This window comes from Poecilia latipinna, unplaced genomic scaffold, assembly GCF_001443285.1.
Source record: "Poecilia latipinna isolate Pla-1442-1.1 unplaced genomic scaffold, P_latipinna-1.0 Scaffold159, whole genome shotgun sequence".
Lineage (NCBI taxonomy): Eukaryota > Metazoa > Chordata > Actinopteri > Cyprinodontiformes > Poeciliidae > Poecilia > Poecilia latipinna.
Genome location: NW_015112775.1, coordinates 210,436 through 217,242, shown reverse-complemented (window position 1 = coordinate 217,242; position 6,807 = coordinate 210,436). Strand labels below are relative to the sequence as shown.

Sequence of the window (6,807 nt, the reverse complement as noted above, 5' to 3'; positions counted from 1 at the left end):
TTACTTTAGATTTAATCTATTTTAAACAACTAAAGCTCTAAAAGTTTTCTAAAATATATACTTTAAAAATGACAGAAATGGATGAAAGTAGATTTGGTTACATATTTTACCCTTTTCATTTGTGATAAGTCCATTCTCCTCAATGTACAGGCTAATTCTCATCAAAGGCCTTCAGATGTAAACATCTCTGACCTTCACCTTATAACCTCTATGTATGTAGTTTTATTACACCAAAATAATAGATGAATAAAGAAGCTTTGTGATGGGTCAATAAAAAATATGGTACTTTAAGTTGGATGATACAACACACAAAAAAGACAATAGAACAATAGAAATGATGCATTGAAATTTTAATAGTGGCTTCAACTATTTGTAGAACATCATTATTAAGCTTATTATTAAGTTAGTCATAACAATTCATGGTAACTTTAATCCAAAATGACTGACTTCCTGTTTGTTGCAGAACATGAGAGTTTGATATATCAGGTTACCCAATTTCTTACCTCTGAATTAAAGTTGGATTTTACTGTGTAGCATTTTGTTTTATGTTACCTGGAATTTAATCTATTCATCAATGTGTACATTTCAGAAGCAGCCTACATAATTAATGAAAATAAATTTTAAATAAAAATAGCACAAGCATGAAAGGAGTTTTAGTGAAATATGTTCACTTCTACACTCTGATATGTGCATTTTCCTGTATGCTAGAGGTAACAGAGGTTCTGACATAAAAAATCTCTAAAATCCACTCTAAATCTCAAGTACTTGCTCAAAGTAGAGGAAAATTAAAAATGTATGCACATGCATTCATTTCATTAAGAAATGATCATGTGTTAAATTTAACTCAAAATGGCTGACATCTTATTTGTTGCAGGAAATAACTGCAAGAGAGTTATTTTTAAGGATGATTTATTATTACTAGAACATTTCTGTGATGTGCTTGAATCATTTTTAAACACATTTTGGTCGAATGATTAAATAGAAATTCAATCCTGAAAATGAAATAACTTTACAAAATCTCAAAAAAAGCTTTATCAGTTCATGCATCATTTTGAGTCACAATAATTTTAAACCAGCATGACTTATTAATGTTTGTTTGGAGGATTTGGCTTCAAGAGAATTACATATGCACATAAAAATGTGCATCTGTGTCCTAAATGTCCCACCACTATGTTTAAGCAAGCTGACAAATTAGCTTTTATTTTTTTTAATTACCAGGTCGCGCTGTGGAGCTGTTTGTTTGTATACATTTCAATAAATATGCACATTGGCAAATTGCAAAGTGTCAGGGTAATGGAGAATGTTTAAAACCTAAAATGGCAATGATTTGGTAAATTATTATTATTATTATTGTTATCATGGCAAACATTTCAACCGCTGAATACATGAAGATGTTGGACATGAAAAATCTAATATTTGTCTAGAACACTCATTTGAAAACCTGCATTCAAAGCCAAGTGATGGAAAATAATCAAGTGACAATGATCAGAAGAAAGGAGAAGCAATCTCAATAAACTTTGTCATTCATCCATTCAAAGTTCAATCATATCAGAGGTGTTTTGCATAACTATGAGGCACTGCTTCTAATCCTCAAAGGGTTTTCGGCCCTCTTGGCTTTGCACTGTAGTCATTCAAGGTCGCAACCCGGTAGGAAATATGGGCTGCCATAGCAACACAAAGATGGCCTCTGAAGGCTTAGCATAATTCTCCCCTAATAGAAAAATAACAGCGGCAAATCCCGTCCTTAGTGAACTCGCTCATTTGACAGAGGCAGGCTCCCACCTGTGAAGCACATAGTCACCACAGCAATGCGCTAAGGCTGCGATAAGATGACAAAAAGCGCCCATCTCTTGATGGGGATGGGCGGCCTTAAGCTCAAGCCAAATTCTTTCTCTCCTCTGAAGTAAGTCTCTGGCCAGCTTTGGGTTTTTTTGAGTCTGGACAATGCGAGCTGCCAAATGAATCACGCTCTCTATGTAGTACCTAACTTTGAAGTGCTTAAGCCATACCCTGAGAAAGGGAAAAAATCTGGCAGATGATGGTGGCTTATATAAGGATCAAAAACACTGAACTGATTTCACCTTCTCTCATGAAATATTTTAAACTCGACGAGAATTATTGACTGGCTGGAATAGTAGCTCATACTGTAAATCGCGTAAAATCCAACCGCTTTCGGTCCTCTCAGAATATTCAGCTGGGAATAAAATGCTATTAGAGTTTCTCAGTAACAAGTCTTCATTTGGATTTTGAGTCTCCCCCCATCCACTTTGCTGCCAGGTACACAGAGATGGATTCCTGTCAGTGTGAGAGTTGCATCAGGATGATGAGCGCTGGGGGAGAGAATAAATTACCAGCACACTTTAAGAGTGGGAGGCATGTAAGTTATCAGTTGCTACAACAGTGCATGGCTCTCTGCTTATGGAATAGCTAATGAGGAGCAATATCCAGCAATGTTGCAACCATGGTGATCGAGGTAAAAAATCAAAGGCTCCATGAAATCATTACTGCCAAATCTGGCTGTGTAAATCGTACAATTGCCCAACGACGATTTCCGTGAGAGGTACGATGTGCCGTCTGTCACATGCAAAGACATTCATAAAAACGGAGTGAGACGTAGTTTAGAAATTAGGTGCTTGCTCCACAGTGCACCTGAGTCAGCCATATTTTGCTCGATGAGATCTGTTGTGGCAAACTGTGTTCAACTGTTAGAAACTCATTGTCTGGCTCATGTGTAGCATCTGTCTGTCAGTATCCTGGTGTACACGCCAGCCGTTTGTCTGCTTTTACTCTGTTTCAGCCCGCTGCTATGAATCCTGTTTCTTACTTCGGAACTGTGTCCAAGTGTCATCGCGACAGGAATGTTTTTCTGTTTCACGTTGTTCGAGATGACGGAGAGGAACCGAGCGAGAGATAATCGTTACATCAAAATGTCCTTACGTCTCAGCAGAATGCCACTTGGTTTCAGCTGATTGTTACTTTTGTGCTTTATCAATATAATTCAAACAGATTAGTAAATCTTCATTGATTCCAATCATGAAATCTTAAAATTTTAATTACTCTCTATCTAGATATCTGGTTCTGTGATTGTGATAACATGAATGTGATGTATTAGCCCTCTTAAGAGGCTTTTTTGTCATGCAAATGGAGGTTCACCAGCTTTCTTTTCTTATCAAGTGATCTTTTTGCTGTTGGGCAGATATGCAAAATCATTTTAATATTCCATTTCCATTACATTAAGTCATAACCATTTTATTACAGTGCTGATAAAACAATACCTTCTCTTTTGCCCTTTACTCCTTGATAGTCTGCTCTGGCTCTTAAAATAAATTTTCTAAATTGCAGCAGCTTGTCTAAATCATGGCGTGCTTCATAGCGACTTCCCATTAAATACGCAATGACATTTTTAATGGCCATTTGAGGGGTTAAATCTACCCTGTCAGTGGTTGGATGAATGGAATAATTAAATCAAGCCTGGATGGACTGTCCAGTGAAAAGCCAGGCTCTCGCCGGTGAAGGGAAACGAGGCCGGACTATAAGCCTCCTGTTTCACACTTTCTACACAGAGCACCTTTCCACTTCAAAGCTAGCTCAGCACTATGTCTCAAAGATACACATCTCCAGGAAAGAATGGCCTCTGCTGAGATACGGGCACCTCTGGCCTCATTTAACGCCAACTGTTCCCCTCCCCCTCTCCAGGCCTGAATCCGAGGATAGAGAGGCTATCTGACGAGATCACTCAGAGATGTGCGGGAACTTAAAGGCAAAGAGTTACTGAGCATCCTACCAGGAGTCTCAAAAGGGTTCTATTAAAGCATGTTCAATATGCCGGTCAGGGCTTTTCAAAGTGTTGCACACCCTCTAGCCCCGGCAAACTCAAAGGGCATCAGAGCACATTCTGTAAGAGGAATCTGGCCCCATTAATTTAATGAGTCCAGGGTATTAGTATGCCATAGCAAGCTGAGAAAGCTCTCTTTTTTATCTTTGGTGCAGTTTTAAGGAAAGGTCTACCAACTTGGGAGTGCCAAAAAAGAACTAGGAGCAAGGTGCACTCATTGACTCTAATATCAGTTTTAGCTGTCACTCCTCAGGGCTCAATTTCCAGTCGTTAAATTGTCTTTGAGCAAACTGGAGAGCAGATTAGGAGTAGAGGGTGGCACTCTTATCGGTACCGGGTGGACCATGCCGCCTGTCATTATCCCATCTACTAAAAAAACAGATACGGGACTAATAGAAAGCTTAGTCCAGAATGACTTGGTACATGTGGACCCTCCAACCCACAAGCTGCTAACGCTAATAGCTACAATAATAAACGTGTGTTCAAACTTCAGCCACAGTTAAATCTCACTTGTATACTAGTGAGACTAAACTGTATACAAGATTGTGCTGCAATACCATAACATTGAAAAAAATATATACTTGTTTTGCATTATTCATACAACTTGGACTTCTTCACATAAATTTTGACATATTTCATTGGGATGACTAACACAAAGTAATGTGTAACCGTGAAGTGAAACTAAAAGGATTCATAGTTTTCTTTTGCCCATGCTTCTTTGCCAAATAGCTCAAGCATCCACAAATGCAACCTTTGAAGTCTTCCACAGATTTAGATTTAGGTCTGTACTTTGATTGGACCATTCTAAAACTTGAAAATAGTTTGATCCAAACACCCCCCTTGTGGTCTCTGCAGCCACTAACATGTTTTCTTTCAGGATTTTCCCGATATTAAGCTCTACCCATCTTCCTATCAACTCTGAACATCTTCCACACCCCTGTTAAAGAAAAGATTATGCACAGCATGATGCTGCAACCATTATGTTTCAAGATGTTTTCATAGTAAGATCAAATATTACTACAATTGTCTGCAATGGATTTAATTTAGGGGAAACAGAGTACTGAAGGCTAAATACAAATAAATACAACTTCTTATCAATGTGTAAAATACAAGGGGTTGGAATACTTTTACAAGGCATAGTAAAAACAGCTGCCAAGGTACTCCACAAAAACACTCATACACTCACAAAGTGAAAAACAATAGCAGCTCAGCAATCGCAGCTGGTAATAATGGGCATGTATTAGCACTTGGAGACATATTTGCATAACGTATTTGGAAACACGCTGTGGACTTTATGGTGCTGCTAGCTTCTTTTTTTTTCATTCAAATCTTGTCTTCAGTCATTTCACAGCTAATTAGCTTGGTAAACAGTGATTCTTCTTTCTAAAGTTGTAACACCTTATTTTAAAAAGAACAAACATTGCGAGCTGACAATGAACCGACTGTCACCAATAAGACATTACTTGGACAGTGGAGTTTGCCTTGGCCTGTCAACAAGGAAGTAGCAACTGCTGGAGCTGATTAAAGCCATATTAGCATTGTAACATAGCTGAGGACAGGGCTACATCAAACGCTCCTCTTCATGCAAGTCTGGAGTCTCATCCCTGGGATACTGAGGCACTTGTGACCTCTGCCGGGACCCTGCTGGGCCCTGAGAGCTGAGGGGTGAAGAAGAGTGGGTCAGGATCACTGTGGGGTGCACCTGAACCAGACTTACCTGTGTCTGGGTATCTGCATACCACAACGTGGCCATGTGGCTGCAAGGAGCGAGTGCATGGACTCTGACCTGAACAACAAAGAAGAAGGGAGAGAGGCTGGGTGAGAGGTCAGGGGGGAGCAAGGAGGCTTGGAGAAAACACACCTACAACACATCGAGTGAACATGATCAGAGGGACACATGCGGCACAGCGGAGGCAGAACCAGATGCCCTCAGATGTCCTGATGAAATCTAAGCTCAATGTAAACATGTCAGTTCAAAACTGATTGTGCTTGAGTTAGACAAAATCTAACAGCACCATTTGTCTCATTGTTTCCAGAGAAAATGTATTCACTTTTGCCAAACTGCAAACAGAAAAAATGTATTTTGAACTCCAAAATAACTCCTAGCTCAACTGTAATGAGCACTCTCGCTGAACAAACACACCTGAAGCCCATTGAGAAAAGGTTGTTCCAGCCAATATTTATAGACATGTGATAAAAGAAAAAGATGAAAGAACAGATAGTTGACTCTCTCCAGTCCGTCTGTTTTCTCCTCTGAGCCTGTAAGTTATTCGCCCAGTGTGTAGCTAACGAGAGAGACATATCAAAAAAGCTAATTTTTTTATGAAACTTTTTCTCTGCTGCAGTTTCACAGATATACCTGCAGTATGGTTGTTTTTAATTCTGCTATCAATGTTGTTGAACCTCTTCCTCTTCCGCGTTACAACTACCACCACGTTTTTGTGCATACAATGAGCTGCATTTCTACGAAACATAGCATAACATGCATGACAGGTCGCTGAGCAAATCACATGGGTGTCGGTCGCATTAATGATTCAATAGTGAATCCAAAAGTAGTGTGGCAGAAGGGCGTAGGCGTTGCCTGTTTACACGGATCAGGTCCTGTTGGGTGAGAGGCTCTGAAGGCTTTGTTTCGTGTCTCTCAGGGTTGGTCTTACTGTGACAGGAGAAAGATATTAACAGTGTTGGGGACGCTTGACGCGGGCCTCCGTCTCCAACTGCATCTCGAAGCGCTGACTCTGCACCCTGCTGGGATACATGTGGTCAGACCTACCTACAGGTATGTCCCTATTAGGCCAGACAGACATCGATTTGCCACCATTCTTCGGAAGGTGAATGCAGCACATCCGATTCTTGCGTGGGGAGTGTGTTCAAAATTGCCCCAATAAAGGGCAACCCTTTTTCAACTTTTTTTTTTTTTTTTTTTTTTTGGTAACACTTCGCATTGACACAGAAAAATTCAACCCAGTTTA

General features: G+C 39.7%; 1 long non-coding RNA gene across 1 annotated transcript in view; it reads right to left on the bottom strand.

Moving 5' to 3' along the window:
* LOC106945733 (uncharacterized) overlaps positions 1–6,807 on the bottom strand; it is a 41,429-nt gene that overhangs the window by 23,172 nt on the left and 11,450 nt on the right. The window contains exon 2 of the long non-coding RNA XR_001424626.1: positions 5,553–5,621. This is a non-coding gene — a long non-coding RNA (uncharacterized LOC106945733). The remainder of the gene's footprint in view (positions 1–5,552; positions 5,622–6,807) is intronic.